Source organism: Mustela erminea, chromosome 20 (genome assembly GCF_009829155.1).
Source record: "Mustela erminea isolate mMusErm1 chromosome 20, mMusErm1.Pri, whole genome shotgun sequence".
In the NCBI taxonomy this organism is placed as follows: domain Eukaryota; kingdom Metazoa; phylum Chordata; class Mammalia; order Carnivora; family Mustelidae; genus Mustela; species Mustela erminea.
This window is the reverse complement of record NC_045633.1, coordinates 4,162,204-4,181,330: the sequence shown is the minus strand read 5'-3', so window position 1 is coordinate 4,181,330 and position 19,127 is coordinate 4,162,204. Positions and strand designations below refer to the sequence as shown.

At 43.4% G+C, this 19,127-nt stretch overlaps 1 protein-coding gene across 3 annotated transcripts in view; it reads left to right on the top strand.

Moving 5' to 3' along the window:
• Nucleotides 1-19,127, top strand: part of LCMT1 (leucine carboxyl methyltransferase 1) — a 66,791-nt gene that overhangs the window by 35,155 nt on the left and 12,509 nt on the right. The window lies entirely within an intron of this gene.

The following is a 19,127-nucleotide window of genomic DNA, read 5'->3' as shown; positions in this document are numbered from 1 at the left end:
GAGAGTAGCTGTTAGGGAAATCCCTGGTAGAGAAGAGGCTATCGAGTGGACACAGGACAAGAGCCTTGGAGGGAAGGGAAAGCTGCCCTTCTTCGAGAGGAGAGGAAGGCGGCTAAGGACAGGTCAAATACAGGGGAGTTTGGGCTGACGCAGGGGAGGAAGTGTGGGGACTTGAAGCTTGTCCTTTCGGGTACATCTTTTGTTAAAGTGATGGCTGTCACCTCAGGGCTTTGAAGTTCTTGTTTACATGTTTAGCCTAGAATCGTAAACCACGTTGTCATCGTCTAGAAGTGCATATCCACATTTGCAGTTTTGGGAATTTTGGGAATGGCACTCACATACCTAGTACTTATCGTCTCTTTGTCTGTCTCGCTGAGTGTTCAGAGAGCAGGGTCAGTGCACTGTACATAATATGCCTCTTTTTTCCTTTGTGGAACACTTTAGATGGTTCCCAGATGGTAGCGAGCAAAGTGTTCTTCTTTCAGCAAAAGAGAAGTCTCAGTGTTCAAGGACACCTCTGGTTTTCTTGGGGGCATATTAACGAGTGATCAGTAGGTTGCTTCAAGCTGACGGTGCTCAACCTGGAGCCCTCTCAGAATGAGGCAAGCCCGAGTGTTGGAATCTCATCCTGGGCTCCAAGTGACCTCTCCTGCTTACAAGTATTTAGTAGGGGCAGTTTTTATCTTAAACAAAACCCCACCACCACCACCAAAAGCCTCTCTGAGCCTTAATTTCATTTGTCAACTGGGGTAAAAACCAGTCCACAAGATGGTCCTGAAGATTAAGTTAAGTCTGCTGTGAAAGTGGTTGAACAGAATTGACAAATAGACTACAGTCTCCTGTAGATTACTGCGGTCACCATGGTAACCAGCTGCCACCTACTGCCACTGTAGTAAGCCACCGTTGGAGCAAATCTGCTAAAAGATAGGAAATAATCAGTTACAAATCAGGCTAGCTCTTGAAAGGGAAGTTTGCCTCACCTTTGGACATCTACAAAATGGATGAAGAGCAGTTGCTGTGACAAGTATTAGAATTACGTATATAATTATCCGGAGCTTTGTTTGTGCTCCGTATTTTCCTTTACGACTGTCTTTGCTTTGCTTTCACTTCTATTTTGAAAAGTATTAATCCAATTTTTAATATTACCAATGGCTGTGTCCTAGAACTACACTGAAAAATGTTAAACTTTCCATTTTCAAATAATTCAAATCTACAAAAAAGTTGCAAAAATCATACAGAAAATTCCCATATAGCCTTCTTTACATGGCTTCCCCCTGTGGTAGTGTCTTAAGGACGCTTTTGCATTAAAAAGGTTATTGGAGCTGTAGTTCTCTAACTATCAACCTGTTAATTGGAGTCTTAGAACTTTTCCCCCACTCATTCTCTTTTTCTCATCATTTCTGTTGATATAATCTGGGGTTTTAAGACTTAGGTTATTGCTATTTTTGAAAAAAATTATTTTTAATATTTTTCTTTCTGATTTTCAACATTGTTTGCAACTCAGACTTCATTGACTTTCCTCTGGATTTAGTGCCCTCAGTTTCTTTTTTTTTTTTTTTTCTTAAGATATTTTTTATTTATTTGACAGAGAGAGAGAGAGAGAGAGATCACAAGTAGGCAGGGGGGTGGGAGCAGGCTCCCTGCTGAGCAGAGAGCCCGATGCGGACTCTGGGATCATGACCTGAGCCAAAGGCAGAGGCTTTAACCCACTGAGCCACCCAGGTGCCCCCCTCAGTTTCTTTATACTGTGATCCAGTTGGGTACAGAGAGCATTTGGATATATATTCTCAAATAACTTGAATTATATACCATTTCATGGTCAAAAAAAAAGGAAAGAAGGAAACCCATGAACGGTAATGATCTATACTTGGTACTGTGATTAGGTCAGAGCCTGCACTCTTTTGGTCGGAAGCCTTTCTAGTGATAAAGAGTCTACACCCTGAGCCCAGGTGTACAACTTCTATTCTGACAGTAACATATACTATGTGTTTTTCAACTGCTTTCTTGGGTATTCGAGTTCAGACAATGTATTCATTTTGAGAACCCCCACCAGTAAAAATAGACAAATATAACCCACCTGTGGCATGCCTGGGTGGCTCAGTTGGTTGAGCATCTGACTCTTTTTTTTTTTTTTTAAGATTTTATTTATTGATTTGACAGAGAGAGAGAGAGTGACAGAGGGAACACAAGCAGAGGGAATGGGAGAAGGAGAAGCAGGATTCCCACTGAGCAGGGAGCCCGATGTGGGGCTTGATCACGGAGACCTGGGATCATGACCTGAGCTGAAGGCAGACGCCCAAGGATTGAGCCACCCAGGCACCCCGAGCATCTGACTCTTGATTATGGCTCAAGTCATGATCTCAGGGTCATAGGATCAAACCCCATGGTGGGCTCTGTACTCAGCGGGAGCCTACTTGAGATGCTCTCTCTCCTTCTCCCTCTGTCCCTCCCCCATGCCCTGTGCACATGCTTTCTCTCTAAAATAAATAAATAAATCTTTAAAAAAATTTTTTTAGGAGAGCCTGGGTGGCTCAGGGGGTTAAAGCCTCTGCCTTCAGCTCAGGTCATGATCCCAGGGTCTTGGGATCAAGCCCCACATGGGGGAGGGTAGCGGTCTCTGCTCAGCGGGGAGCCTGCCACCTCCCCCCTTCCCCACCCGCTGCTGCCTGCCTCTCTGCCTACTTGTGATATCTCTCTGTCGAGTAAATAAATAAAATCTTTAAAAAAAGATTTTTTTTTAAAGTAACCCACTTGCTTTGTGAGAAAAATAGCAACCAGCCATGAGGAATAGCCATATTTAGGGGCAGAGAAATAAAGTGGATACAGTAAAGGAGGGAGAGAAGGAGCAGTAAAAGATCCAGGAATAAACCAGCAGAGCTCACATCATTTGGGGTTGTGTTCCCTTTTAAGAATTAAGGGTTTTACAGCAGGAGAAGAGAAATCATAAAGATCAGAGCAGAAATCAATGAAATAGAAACCAAAAAAACAATAGAACAAATCAACGAAACTAGGAGCTGGTTCTTTGAAAGAATTAATAAAATTGATAAACCCCTGGCCCGACTTATCAAAAAGAAAAGAGAAAGGACCCAAATAAATAAAATCATGAATGAAAGAGGAGAGATCACAACTAACACCAAAGAAATACAAACTATTATAAGAACATACTATGAGCAACTCTACGCCAACAAATTTGACAATCTGGAAGAAATGGATGCATTCCTAGAAACATATAAACTACCACAACTGAACCAGGAAGAAATAGAAAGCCTGAACAGACCCATAACCAGTAAGGAGATTGAAACAGTCATAAAAATCTCCAAACAAACAAAAGCCCAGGGCCAGACGGCTTCCCGGGGGAATTCTACCAAACATTTAAAGAAGAAGTAATTCCTATTCTCCTGAAACTGTTCCAAAAAATAGGAATGGAAGGAAAACTTCCAAACTCATTTTATGAGGCCAGCATCACCTTGATCCCAAAACCAGACAAGGATCCCATCAAAAAAGAGAGCTATAGACCAATATCCTTGATGAACACAGATGCGAAAATACTAAACAAAATACTAGCCAATAGGATTCAACAGTACATTAAAAGGATTATTCACCACGACCAAGTGGGATTTATTCCAGGGCTGCAAGGTTGGTTCAACATCCGCAAATCAGTCAATGTAATACAACACATCAATAAAAGAAAGAACAAGAACCATATGATACTCTCAATAGATGCTGAAAAAGCATTTGACAAAGTACAGCATCCCTTCCTGATCAAAACTCTTCAAAGTGTAGGGATAGAGGACACATACCTCAATATCATCAAAGCCATCTATGAAAAACCCACCGCAAATATCATTCTCAATGGAGAAAAACTGAAAGCTTTCCCGCTAAGGTCAGGAACACGGCAGGGATGTCCATTATCACCACTGCTATTCAACATAGTACTAGAGGTCCTAGCCTCAGCAATCAGACAACAAAAGGAAATTAAAGGCATCCAAATCGGCAAAGAAGAAGTCAAATTATCACTCTTCGCAGATGATATGATACTATATGTGGAAAACCCAAAAGACTCCACTCCCAAACTGCTAGAACTTGTACAGGAATTCAGTAAAGTGTCAGGATATAAAATCAATGCACAGAAATCAGTTGCATTTCTCTACACCAACAGCAAGACAGAAGAAAGAGAAATTAAGGAGTCAATCCCATTTACAATTGCACCCAAAACCATAAGATACCTAGGAATAAACCTAACCAAAGAGGCACAGAATCTATACTCAGAAAACTATAAAGTACTCATGAAAGAAATTGAGGAAGACACAAAGAAATGGAAAAATGTTCCATGCTCCTGGATTGGAAGAATAAATATTATGAAAATGTCTATGCTACCTAAAGCAATCTACACATTTAATGCAATTCCTATCAAAGTACCATCCATCTTTTTCAAAGAAATGGAACAAATAATGCTAAAATTTATATGGAACCAGAAAAGACCTCGAATAGCCAAAGGGATATTGAAAAAGAAAGCCAACATTGGTGGCATCACAATTCCGGACTTCAAGCTCTATTACAAAGCTGTCATCATCAAGACAGCATGGTACTGGCACAAAAACAGACACATAGATCAATGGAACAGAATAGAGAGCCCAGAAATAGACCCTCAACTCTATGGTCAACTAATCTTCGACAAAGCAGGAAAGAATGTCCAATGGAAAAAAGACAGCCTCTTCAATAAATGGTGCTGGGAAAACTGGACAGCCACATGCAGAAAAATGAAATTGGACCATTTCCTTACACCACACACAAAAATAGACTCAAAATGGATGAAGGACCTCAATGTGCGAAAGGAATCCATCAAAATCCTTGAGGAGAACACAGGCAGCAACCTCTTCAACCTCAACCACAGCAACATCTTCCTAGGAACAACGCCAAAGGCAAGGGAAGCAAGGGCAAAAATGAACTATTGGGATTTCATCAAGATCAAAAGCTTTTGCACAGCAAAGGAAACAGTTAACAAAATCAAAAGACAACTGACAGAATGGGAGAAGATATTTGCAAACGACATATCAGATAAAGGACTAGTGTCCAGAATCTATAAAGAACTTAGCAAACTCAACACCCAAAGAACAAATAATCCAATCAAGAAATGGGCAGAGGACATGAACAGACATTTCTGCAAAGAAGACATCCAGATGGCCAACAGACACATGAAAAAGTGTTCGGCATCAGGGAAATACAAATCAAAACCACAATGAGATATCACCTCACACCAGTCAGAATGGCTAAAATCAACAAGTCAGGAAATGACAGATGCTGGCGAGGATGCGGAGAAAGGGGAACCCTCCTACACTGTTGGTGGGAATGCAAGCTGGTGCAGCCACTCTGGAAAACAGCATGGAGGTTCCTCAAATGTTGGAAATAGAACTGCCCTATGACCCAGCAATTGCACTATTGGGTATTTACCCTAAAGATACAAATGTAGTGATCCAAAGGGGCACGTGCACCCGAATGTTTATAGCAGCAATGTCCACAATAGCCAAACTATGGAAGGAACCTAGATGTCCATCCACAGATGAATGGATCAAGAAGATGTGGTATATATACACAATGGAATACTATGCAGCCATCAAAAGAAATGAAATCTTGCCATTTGCGACAACATGGATGGAACTAGAGCGTATCATGCTTAGCGAAATAAGTCAAGCAGAGAAAGATAACTATCATATGATCTCCCTGATATGAGGAAGTGGTGATGCAACATGGGGGCTTAAGTGGAGAAGAATAAATGAAACAAGATGGGATTGGGAGGGAGACAAACCATAAGTGACTCTTAATCTCACAAAACAAACTGAGGGTTGCTGGGGGGAGGGGGTTTGGGAGAAGGGGGTGGGATTATGGACATTGGGGAGGGTATGTGCTTTGGTGAGTGCTGTGAAGTGTGTAAACCTGGTGATTCACAGACCTGTACGCCTGGGGATAAAATATGTTTATAAAAAATGAAAAAAAAAAGAATTAAGGGTTTTAGAGATTTTTCTAGGAGTTTATTGCTTTTCTTATTTCATAATTTGTTCATTACTTCGTGTGTTGAATCAGAGTGCATACTAACCAATGTAATTTCCTTAAGATTGTTCGTGTTCTTGTCAATTCTTGATGGTAAAGACATATAAGAATTGGATTTGATTAAACAAGTATCACTATTTCTGCATTTGTCAGTCAGTTTTTAATGTGTAACAGAGTCTCTCCAACTCAGTGCTTTAGAAAACTTCCACTTTAGAACAGCTCACAATCTAGATACACAAGTTGCTCAAGGTTCTGTGTGAGTGGAGAGTTTGGGCTGGGCTTAGCCGGTTGGTACGTCTGCTGGGGCCAGGTATAGCTGATATCCCCTTAGGTTCACTATATGTGGACAGCAGGCAAATAGGATGCCTCATTGTATTGCACAGGGCCTCCCCTCCAGTTGCAAGCTAGCTTGGGTTCATTCCCATGATGGTTTAGGTTTCCAGGCAAGAGAGCCAGGGCCCCTGTGCAAGTGATTTTCAAGCTTCTGCTTGCGTTAAGTTTGCTACTGTTCCCTTGGCTAAAGCGAGTTCTACAACTAACCCCGATACCTGGGGAAGGAAGAGTCTCTGAATCTGGAGTGAGAGAGTCTGCTGTGTCACCTTGTCACCATGTGCAGGTGTGGGGGGTGGGGGGGGGTCTTATTTTCATTTAAATTAAGTTATTTAACATACAGTGTGTTATGTGTTACTAGTTTCAGAGATGGAGGTCAGTGATTCATCAGTCTTCTATAACACCCCGTGCTTATTACATCCCATGCCCTCCTTGGGGTCCATTCCCCAGTTACCCCCTTGCCCCACCTCCATCCCCTCCAGCACCCTCAGTTTGTTTCCTATGATTAAGAGTCTTTTAGGGTTTGTCTCTCTCTGGTTTCATCTCACTTTATGTTTTCCTCTCTTCTGTATGATCCTCATGACCCTTTCTTCCTCTCTTCCTGTATGATCCTTTGTTTCTTAAATTCCACATATGAGTGAGATCATATGGTAATTGTCTTTCTCTGATTGATCTAGTTCGCTTAGCATAATACCTCTAATTCCAGGGCACCTGGATGGCATAGTCTGTTCAGCATCTGCCTTCAGCCCTGCCTTGGGAATCCCTGCTCAGTGGAGAGTCTGCTTCTCCCTCTGCCTCTCTGTTCCCCCTGCTTCTGTTTTTTCTCCCTCTCAAATAAATAAATTAACTATTTTTTTAAATACCCTCTGGTTCAGACACATTATTGCAAATAGCAAGATTTCATTTTTTTTATGGCTGAGGTGTGTGTTGTCTGTGTGTGTGTGTGTGTGTGTGTGTGTGTGTGTGTGTCTGTCTGTGTTTGTCTACATGTGAAAGACCCGCGGATCCCCTTACCCAAGAATCCAACACTGCCACTGGATGCAAACAGCAAGAGGTTTATTGGGACGCAGGTACCGGCGGGCGGACAAGTCTAGAGAGGACTTGCGCGCCTGGCCTTTGTTCAGGGCCTTTTTATGGGGTTTGGGGAGGCAAAAGCGTACGTACAGAAGCAGAAGCATAGTTATTGGTTAAGTTGAATGTAAAGCATACCTGGTGCCTATTGATTGGTTTTGGGAGAGCCCGCGCGGGAAAGGGAAGTCAGGATGGGGTTAAGCCTGCGTAATCCTGTGCTCGTAGCTGGGGGTCGGTTCTCTGGTATGTAACTTATTTTGGGCAAACATCCTTTGAGGTGGGGAGGAAGGGTGGGCGTATTGTTCAAACGACAAGAATTTGGCCTTGTGAGGCCCATCTCTCCAGAATGTCCTTGGGTTCTGGTTATCTCTCATCCTGCTGCCGGCTGCTTGTAAAGTTTTAACAAAAGCTACAGTTATAAGCCAAAGCTAAGCGGTTACAGAAAAGCAAGAGAGCAAGGTTAATTACGGGGGGGCTTTTCTAATGGGGGTCTTACATTCCCCCCTTTTTCTTGTTTATGGATAGAATCCTATATCCATTAGGTTTATTTACCCAATGGGTCAGTTAGCTTAACTGATTGATATTGCTGAGTTAATACCATGGCTTGGATGAGTGACAGTCTGTCTTTCATAAATTGGGTCAACCTGTTAACGATACATGGCCCAAAAGTTAGAATTAATATTAAGAGCATTAAGGGTCCTATTAAGGAGGTTATCAGGGAGGTTAACCAAGGTGAGCGGTTCCAAATCCCTTCATACCAAGATTGTTGGGATTCAAATTCCCTTTTACGCTTATTCAGCCTTTCTTTTAATTTGTCTAGAGTTTCTGTTACCACTCCAGTCTCCTCCAGTTTATGGTGGGAGGGGGACATTAGGGCTTCAGGAACCAAGAGTTATTTGCCTCTGGAAATTTGTGCTATTGATAAGGTAACCTCCCTGTTTAGGTCTCTAGGACATCTTGTAGAGCAAGGGAGATTCCTGTTCTGCAGGATTGTGATCCCTGCAAGTTAACTATTTATCGTTTTATGGCGATCAGGGGTGCCTGAGGAATGCTACACATATGGAGGGGAGCGGGTGAAGAGGGGGTGCACGGCGCCAGCTTTTGCTTTGTCCTCAGCCAGCCTCCTGCTCCCTCATCATTCCCCCTGAACAATTTTGACCCTTTAAATCTTTAAGGTGGTTGAAGGTGGAAGGTCTCATCTTCTGTAACTTCTTCGTGCTGAATAGGGGCGTAGAGCTGTCCCTACCTGCTCGGGTCAATATTGATCAGGGTAGGAACGTATAGGGGAGTTACGAAAGGTAGAGGCAGCTGAATCCAGCGCTGACAGTGAAGAGGCGTCCTCGCGCACGACAAGGATCGTCTGCCGTGGTGTAGTCATTGTAGCAATGGAGTCTCGGCACCAAGTAGAGAAACATGGAACAAAGCAACATATTCAGATTAATAAGGCGGTAAGAATGAGAAGCCTGAAAAGGAGATTTGGGCATAGCCCTCCTCTAAGCCAGGAACTTAACCAATCACTAAAAGAGAAAGAAGGATCTTGTAGGGCCTTAATTTGGGTATTCATATCTTTTATCAGGCCTGTGACATTTTTGTGATAGTCTGGAGTGTACACACAACATTCTGTCTTGATAATTGCACATGTGCCACCCTGGGCTGCTGTCAGGACATCTAATGCCATCCTATTTTGTAGGACTGCCTTGAGTATTTGTGAGACTTCGGTATTAAGCTGGGAGATGCTATTTAGTGAATCATTGAGTGCCTTTGTAGTGTATTTATTAAGGGCTTCTACATGCCACATGACATCCTCTAGTTCTGCAGATGGAACAAAAATGGATGCTAAGTGATCATACCATTTAAAACAGATCGCGTCCATCTTTGTTTCAAGTTGGGGAGATTAGCTGGGGTTGTAATGGTTTTAGTAATGCACCCATGAATTCAAGCAAATCCTAAAGTACAGCGACCTATCTACCCTGGAGGAAGCCAGGGCCACAGGTTGGTTCCACATATCCAGTGGGTTCCGTTTGGAGCTGGCCATTTGATGCCAGGTCGCCTTGCCCAGTCAGTAGCAAACCAGTCAGTAGCCTGGAGTACTATTACTTGGGAACACGTTTCTAGTGATAGCCATCCCAGATATCGTGTGTTATTTGCCCAAGTATCATACATATGATTTCTTTGTTCCCAGCATAAAACTGCCTTCTGACTGAGCCGTCCAATCGTGGGTGTAAGCCACAGATATGCATCTCAGATTTGATATATATTATCCTTAGTATAGCGATAAGGAAGGTTTTGTAACTTAGGCCCATATTTGATTGGGGAGTTATGGCTTGATAGCAATCCCCTTTCCTTCCAAATAGCTCCATGGGCATGTAGTACCAGGAAGGCATATTTGGAGTCAGTATAAATGTTAATTCTTAGGCTTTGGCAATTGCAAAGTGCTAGTGAGCACTATAACATACCTAGCTTATCTTATTTTTTTCTATGAAAACTACTGTCATCAGAAAACCAACTGTCAGTCGTATTTTTAACAGGGGCATCTGGACAAATAGAGTAAGCAAGATCAATAACCTCTTTTGCTCTATAGAGAAAGAAAGAAGTACAGGTCAGGTTCAGGCATACAGGTAACTAGGTTTAAAGTTTGACAAATTTTAAGTATTATTTCTGGCATATCTGTTAGTGTAGCCCAGTATTTAATAAGTCGGCCTCCATCATCCATTGGTGGCCTCTGGCTTCTAAGACAAATCTGGACCTGATGTGAAGTCATTACAGTCAGGGACTGTCCCATAGTGAGCTTTAAGGCTCTTTTTATGAGGAGGGCTGCTCTATGCTTAGCTAAAGCATCTGTTTGCAATTGCAACTCAACAGAGGTGGCCTCTAGGATAAATATGACTAAGGGATGAAGCCAATAAGAAGACCTTTGAGTGGTCCAGGCTTAACAATATCCTGATTACAGAGGATCACTGGCAAGTGAGAAAATTTGTCAAGAGATAAGGGGAGTTCCCCATGCATCATTCAATCCACTCATAAAGAAAGTGGGGTCATCCATTATCTCCACAAGTCCATAGTTAATCCTATGGAGTGCGACAGGTTGGCTTTTAGGCAATTTCATTATTCCAGTTGTTTAATCATGTGCCGTAGGGTCTGCTAATATCCCCACAAAACAGTAAGATCGACTAAAGAATCTATTGTGTAACTTCTCTGAAGTTTACCTCAAATTGTTTAGCTTAGGTAAACATTTAAAGACAATCAAATCTAGAATTTAACATCCATAAAGGTGTGTTATTAAAACATAATTTTTCTCTCTAAAATAACCCTCATTTACAGAGATAGCCAAATCAGGACTAAGCACTTGTGAAACAAGTCCAGTTTTAACAAACTTGGCCCATTATTTACATAAGCTCAGCAAGAACAGTGAGTGTGATCAATAGATCTTTTAGAATCTGCTTTGCTGGAACTTTGTATAAGGAATCTCTAGGTTGAACTTTTAGTAGCCTCTCCGGGCCAGAAGCCAAGCCCTGTACTTGCCATGAGGCATGCCTGCAATACCTTTGGGCGAATTCCTCTTCCCGAGACTGCACCTACCAAGGAGTGACATTCTTTACTCACCTGGTGAGGCTGCTGGGAACTCTGTAAGCAAGATATCAGGCCAACAGTCCTAAGGGGCTTTATGGCTCCAGGTTTCATAAAGTCAACCTTAGTTCCTTTAAACTGTCTGCTCATATCTGAGTCTTTTCAAATATGACATCCCAGTCAAAGCCTTGGTAAAATAATCCGTGTTTCCAATTCTTTCCTGTTACAAGGAGAACAGATTCTTATTGAACTTATGCAAATGACTGATTGCCATGGAAGAAAGAATACTTACTAAGACCTTTTGGTTTCAGAGGGTTCAGATAGAGAGAAAAGCTTGAATGCTTTGAGCACTTTTACATCTCTGTAAGTTACAGATAACTAGGAGGAAGTATCCCTAGTCTGGAAGAGCAAACATTAGAGAGAACCAGCAATGTTTAGAGTAAGACAAAACAGTAAGAGACACAACATTATAATCTTTTAGTTCATTTAGTCCCAAGCCATTTCCTTCCAAACAACCATCTCATTTAGAACAAAATTACCTTCCTTTACCTTCAACAAAATGTATTCCCATTCCTTAAATCTTTCTTACATTATCTCCTACTTTTCTACATACAGTTTCCCTTTATTTCCATCAGTCTTAGTTACACTAAGCAGAACTTTGTATTCTTAGAAACACCTTAATCTCTAGTGAAGACTAAGTATTAACCAATTGTGAACTGTTACAACAGAATTCTTCAGGTGGCGAATTTATGAATCAGTTAAGTGGAAAACAAGTTTACCAACAGATTTAGATTCTCTTAGTTTCTTTGCAGTAAGAAGTCAAAAGCACAAACCTACATCCAGTAATTAACGACTTAGCATTTTATCCTGTTTGGTTAAGACCTAGATGTCCACAATTTAATTCCATTTGTCATCCAAGCAAAACTTTAAAACTTTCAGGTTACCAAAGACTTTGAAAGCTACTTCAGCAATTACCCATTAAAACTTTGAGACAGACAATTAACCATCAGTTTAGTCATTTCTTTGCTAACAAATTTTAACAAGTAACACAAGCTTATCTGACCTTCAGTAAACTTTGATAGAATAAAAGCTTCACATTTACTGCTGTTAACTTCAAAGACAGATCTTATCTTAATTAAACCAACAAACTTAACTTAGTTCCAACACTGATTTACGTTTCACCTGGACCCACTCCACTTTGAATGTTTACCTGAGACATGCGTGGGAAGATCTGGAGTGGGAAGTGTTAGGTCCAGGGGCTGCTCTTCTTGCTCCTTGACAGTGGAAAGAGAAGGAGCTGTGGTGCATGATCTAGAGGCTAGTCATGCAGGCTGCACGCACCTTGGTGCAGAAACAGAAGGGGAAAACAGGAAACAAAGTGCTGCCAGGAGGCAGAGAAGGGATTCCCGGTTTCAGAGCTCATAAGCCCCAACAGAGGAGCAGACGCCATGCTTTCCCATCAGCCAGGGGGGAGGGGTTAGGCAGTCCAAGTCAGGCCAGAGAACACAGGGAAACTTCCCCGAAACAAAGAGTTTCGGCAGCTGCTTGGGAATATTCCTTATAGTCTCTGTCTCGAGTTAGACCAACCCCAGTTGGCTCCAGTTATAGCCATTAACACGGGAAGTGAGTGAGGGAGAAGCCCCCACATCTATTAGGAGTAACAGAGAGAAATAAAGCCAGAATCCCCTTTGTTAGGGATGGCCCAGCAACCTGGGTTTACTAGAAGAAGGCTTATTTACGTAATTATCATCGAATATGTCAGGAGAAAGTTTCCTAGCTGACTCATTTGGGCAAACACATTCCGCAAAAGCCCCTTAGTCTGGGGTCCCTGATCGAAGACCCGCTCTTTGACCTGCAAAATAACATTAATGTTAAAGGTCCCCTCTGTGGGCCATTCAGAGGTGCAGAGAGTCTGCCATTTTCTTCTTTTGACTTCCACCGATAAGTTGTTGGCTCGGTTCTGAACATCTTTCCAGTGACCTAGAGTGAGGCTTAGAGGGGTGGTGAATGTTTGCCCCATCTCAGAGTTAAAAATAACACCAAAGACAATGAGTAGGACACACAGAACAAATAACAAAAAGGACACTGCGCGATTTCGGCGTAATACCGACAGGATGGTTTCAGACGGCCGCGTGGAACTACGAGTTTCCTCTGCGGCCCACAGACGGACGTATCCCTCGGATACTTGTGGGGCCCCAAAGAACCGGGCCCCTATGATCCTTGGGCCGTCCCCCAGGGTGACAGGGGAGGAGTTTCAGGTTTCAGATGGCCGCGAGGTGGAGTTATTGACCTTAGTATTTATTTTTCCCTCCCAATGTACGGTGTCGCAGACAAGGGGAGGGGGATCTTTCAGGTGCTGTCCTGCTCGCGTCCCTCGCGGGAGCTTAGGAGCGTCTTGGCTAAGGTCTATCCGTATAAATCCCGGACCAGGCTACTCCAAGGAGTAGATGACCGTTATGCCGTATGACGTTCCGCGAGAATCAGGGTGCAGCCCACTCAGACTCCGTAGCCGAAGCCGTGGAGCCGCACGAACACATTCATACAATCAGGCACTCCTCAGATTCAAACGGGTTAGACACCCTCCCATAAGCAGAATGTGATCTTAATCAAGGCGCAATGTGAAAGACACATAAAACAATTAACAAGCCGGCAAAGACAAAAACCTTGCGGTGCACCGTACAGATTCCACTGGCCTACAGAAGGAGTCTCGAGACCTCCTCTCAGTGGACAGATTCCGTCCAGGGCCGAGGGGTTCCTCTGGAACGGACAGACGGTTTTAACCCTCGGACAGATGAGGAGCCCCAAAAAATTGGGCCCCTCGACACCCTGGAGCGTCCTCCAGGGTCGGCAGGGGAGAAGTCCGAGCTCGTCAGCTCCTTCTCAAGCTGCCTACAGATACAGAGCCCCTACGCGTAGAGGTACAGTCCTATACGAGCGTATAGGCGGACCACGGCCGTACAAGATAGGAGACAGGAGCCGAAACGAGAACATAAAACAGAACAGAAACAGAAACAGAAACAGAAACAGAACAGAAGCAGAAGAGGGCTGGCCAGCTATCTTACCTCCCGGTGGGAGTCCGTTGGATCCCTGGGCAGGAGTCCGATGATCTCGGTGGGACCTCCAAATGAAAGACCCGCGGATCCCCTTACCCAAGAATCCAACACTGCCACTGGATGCAAACAGCAAGAGGTTTATTGGGACGCAGGTACCGGCGGGCGGACAAGTCTAGAGAGGACTTGCGCGCCTGGCCTTTGTTCAGGGCCTTTTTATGGGGTTTGGGGAGGCAAAAGCGTACGTACAGAAGCAGAAGCATAGTTATTGGTTAAGTTGAATGTAAAGCATACCTGGTGCCTATTGATTGGTTTTGGGAGAGCCCGCGCGGGAAAGGGAAGTCAGGATGGGGTTAAGCCTGCGTAATCCTGTGCTCGTAGCTGGGGGTCGGTTCTCTGGTATGTAACTTATTTTGGGCAAACATCCTTTGAGGTGGGGAGGAAGGGTGGGCGTATTGTTCAAACGACAAGAATTTGGCCTTGTGAGGCCCATCTCTCCAGAATGTCCTTGGGTTCTGGTTATCTCTCATCCTGCTGCCGGCTGCTTGTAAAGTTTTAACAAAAGCTACAGTTATAAGCCAAAGCTAAGCGGTTACAGAAAAGCAAGAGAGCAAGGTTAATTACGGGGGGGCTTTTCTAATGGGGGTCTTACACATGACATCTTTAACCATTCATCTATCGGTGCACATCTGAGCTCTTTCCATAGAAAAAGCTATTGTGGCTATTGTGGACATCGCTGCTATAAATATTGGGATGCAGGTGCCCAGTTGGATCGCTACATTTGTATCTCTGGGGTAAATCCCCAGTAATGCAATTCCTGGGTTGTAGGGCAGCTCTACCTTCAACTTTCTGAGGAACCTCCATACTGTTTTCCAGAGTGCCTGCACCAGCTTGCATTCCCACTGACAGGGTAGGAGGGTTCCCCTTTCTCCACATCCTTGCCAACATCTGTCGTTTCCTGAGTGGTTAATTTTAGCCTTTCTGACCAGTGTGACATGGTATCTCTTTGTGGTTTTGCTTTGTGTTTCCCTGATGCCCAGTGATATGGAGCATTTTTTCATGTGTCTGTTGGCCATTTGAATGTCGTCTTTGCAGAAACGTCTGTCCATGTCTTCTGCCTATTTCTTGATCAGATGATTCTTTGGGTGTTGAGTTTGGGAAGTTCTCTATAGATTTTGGATACTGTCCCTTTATCTGACACGTCTTTTGCAAATACCTTCTTCCATCCTGCCAGTTGTCTTTTGGTTTTGTCAACTATTCCCTTTGCTGTGCAAAATCTTTTTATCTTGATGAAGTCCCGGTAGTTCATTTTTGCCTTTAGTTCCCTTGGCTTTGAGACGTGTCTGACAAGACGTTGCTGCAGCTGAGGTCACGGAACTTGCTGCCTGTGTTCTCTACAATTTTGATGGATTCCTGTCTCATGTGTAGGTCTTTCGTCCACTTTGAGTCTATTTTTGTGTATGGTGTAAGGAAATAGTGTAGTTTCGTTCTTCTGCGTGCAGCTGTCCAATATTCCCAGTACCATTTGTTGAAGAGACTGTCTTTTTTCCATTGGATATTCTTTCCTGCTTGGTCAAAGGTTAGTTGACCATAGAGTTGAGGGTGTATTTCCAGATTCTCTATTCTGTTTCATTGATCCATTTGTCTGTTTTTGTGCCAGTACTCTCTGAATGACTACAGCTTTGTAATAGAGCTTAAGATTGGGATTGGGATGCCACCAGCTTTGGTGTTCTTTTTCAACACTCCTTTGGCTCTCTGGGGTCTTTTCTGGTTCCAGACAATTTTGGGGATTATTTGTTCTATCTCTGTGAAAAAAAAGTTGATGGTATTTTGATAGGGATTGCGTTGACTATGTAGATTGCTCTAGGTAGCATGGACATTTTAACAATATTTGTTCTTCCAGTCCATGAGCGTGGAACATTTTTGCATTTTCGTGTCTTCCTCAGTTTCTTTCATAAGTGTTCTGCCGTTTTTGGAGTACAGATCCTTTACCTCTTTGGTTAGGTTTATTCCTAGGTATCTTATGGTTTTGGGTGCAATTGCAAACGGGATCGACTCCTTAATTTCTCTTTTTTCTGTCTCCTTGTTAGTGTATAGAAATGTAACTGATTTCTGTGCATTGATTTTATATCCTGCCTCTTTACTGAATTCCTGTATGAGTTCTAGCAATTCTGGGGTGGAGTCTTTTGGGTTTTCCACATAGAGTATCATGTCCTCTCCAAAGAGTGAGAGTTTGACTTCTTCTTTGCTGATTTGGATGCCCTTTATTTCTTTCTTACTCACTTACTTACTTACTTTAAAAAATCTTTTTTAAAGATTTTGTTTATTTGATAGAGAAATCACAAGTAGGCAGAGCATCAGACAGAGGGAGAGGGAGAAGCAGGTTCCCTGCTGAGCAGAGAGCATCATCAGGACTCGATCCCAGGACCCTGAGTTGAAGGCAGACACTTAGCCAACTGAGCCTTGCTGGCATCCCTGCCTTTTATTCTTTCTGTTGTCTGTTGTCTGATTGCTGAGCCTAGGACTTGTAGTGCTATGTTGAACAGCAGTGGTGATACTGAACATCCCTGTTGTGTTCCTGACCTTAGGGGAAAAGGGAAAGGCTCTCTTTTTCCCCATTGAGAATGGTATTCACTGTGGGCTTTTCATAGATGGCTTTTATGATATTGAGGTACATTCCCATATGGGAATGTACCTCTCCCTACACTGTGAAATTTTGATCAAGAAAGGATGCCGTAGTTTGTCATATGCTTTTTCTGCCTCTGTTGAGAGGATCATATGGTTCTTGTCCTTTCCTTCATCTATGTAGTCTATCCCTATTGATTGATTTGCAGACATCGAACCACCCTTGCATCCCAGGAATTAAATTCCACTGGTCGTGGTGAATAATCGTTTTCATGTACTGTTGGATCCTATTAGCTAGTATTTTCGGGAGAATTTTTGCATCCCTGTTCATCAGGGACATTGCTCTGTAATTCTCCTTTTTGGTGAGGTCTCTGTCTGGTTTGGGGATCAAGGTAATGCTGGCCTCATAGAAAGAGTTTGGAAGGTTTCCTTCCATTTCTGGTTTTTGAAACAGCTTCAGAAGATTGGGTATTAATTCTCGTGTAGCTCTTTGGTAGAATTCCCCTGGGAAGACATCTGGCCCTGGACTTTGGTTTGTTGGGAGATTTTTGATTACTGCTTCAGTTTCTTTGCTGGTTATGGGTCTTGTTTAGGTTTTCTATTTCTTCCTGGTTCAGTTTTGGTCGTGTATCTATCTCAGGGATGCATCTGTTTCTTCCGGATTGCCTAATTTGTTGGCATATAGATGCTCGTAATACGTCCTTACGGTTGTTTGTATTTCTTTGGTGTGGTTGTGATGTCTTCTCTTTCATTCATGATTTTGTTTATTTGGGTCCTTGCTCTTTTTGTTTTGATCAATCTGTCCAGGGGATTATCGATCTTCCTAATTCTTTCAAGGAGCGAGCTCCTAGTCATTGATCTGTTCTACTGTCCTTTTGGTTTTATTAGATTGATTTCTGCTCTACTCTTGAGTGTAGGCTTATTGGCTGTTCTTTCTCCAGTTTCTTTAGGTGTCAGGTTTGGTTGTGTATCTGAGATCTATCTTGTTTCTTGAGAAAGGCTTGTATTACTAGATACTTCCCTCTCTTTGTTGCATCCCCAGAATTTTGCACAGTTACGCTTTCATTTTCATTGGTTTCCCTGAAGTTTAAAATTCTTCTTTAGCCTTCATGTATTTGAGTTCTTTCCAACTTTCCTCTTGTGATTGAGTTCCAGTTTCCAATCATGGTGGTCTGAAAATAGGCAGGGAATGATCCCAATCTTTTGGTACCAGTTGGGACCTGATGTGTGTCCCAGTAGGTGTTCTGTTCTGGAGAATGTTCCACGTGCACTCGAGAAGACTGTGTATTCTGTTGCCTTAGGGTGGAATGCTCTGACTGTATCTGTGAAGTCCATCCGGTGCAGTGTGTCATCCAGAGCCCTTGTTTCCTTGTTGATCTTCTGCTTAGGCAGTCAGTCCTTGGCAGTGAGGGCGTGCTAAAGTCCCTGACGATTATTGTATTATCACCAGTGTGTTTCTTTAATTTTGTTATTAACCGGCTTATATAATTGGCTGATCCCATGTGAGGGGCATAAATATTTACGATTGTTAGATCTTCTTGTTGGATAGACCCTTTATGATATAGTGTCCTTTAGCATCCATTATTAGTCTTTGGTTTCATCTCTATAGGTCTGATACAGGGATAGCTATCCTAGCTTTCTTTGGAGGTCCGTTAGCATGGTAAATGGTTTTCCACCCCCTCACTTTGAATCTGGAGGTGTCTTTGAGTCTAAGATGAGTCTCTTGCAGACAGCGTATTGATGGTCTTGCTTTTTTTTTTTTTTAAAGATTTTATTTATTTATTTATTTATTTGACAGAGATCACAAGTAGGCAGAGAGGCAGGCAGAGAGAGAGGAGGAGGCAGGCTCCCTGCTGAGCAGAGAGCCGGATGCGGATGCGGGGCTCAATCCCAAGACCCTGGGATCATGACCTGAGCCGAAGGCAGAGGCTTTAACCCACTGAGCCACCCAGGTGCCCCTCAATGGTCTTGCTTTTTTATCCAATCTGGTATCAGTGAGCCCTCAGAGGAAAGCAATCAATCACTCCTATCTCCCTGGTCTCCAACCACACTCCATCCTCATCCAGCCTGTGACCGAGCATTTCTATCTCAGGCACATGATCCCTTTCAAGTCTGCAAACTGTGCCGACTCCTGCAGTGTGCACCTGTGCCACGCCTCCCAGGGGAGCAAGGGGGTTCTTCCGGTGGTTCTGCTGCTTCCTGGGCCCCTAGTCCGGGAGCAGTCACCTGACCATGCCTTGGTTCACAGTTTCTAGCAACCCCAAGCTGAGAACCCCCTCCTGGGCTCTCTGATTGCAGCCGTCTTCCCTGCTCCGATGCCCAGGAGCTCTGCCACACTCAGGCACCCCCAGTCTTTCTGGGACGCTGGGATCCTGAGACTACACTCTCCTACCCAGGATTCTGCCCTGCTTCACCACCGGAGCTCCTTTCAGGCAG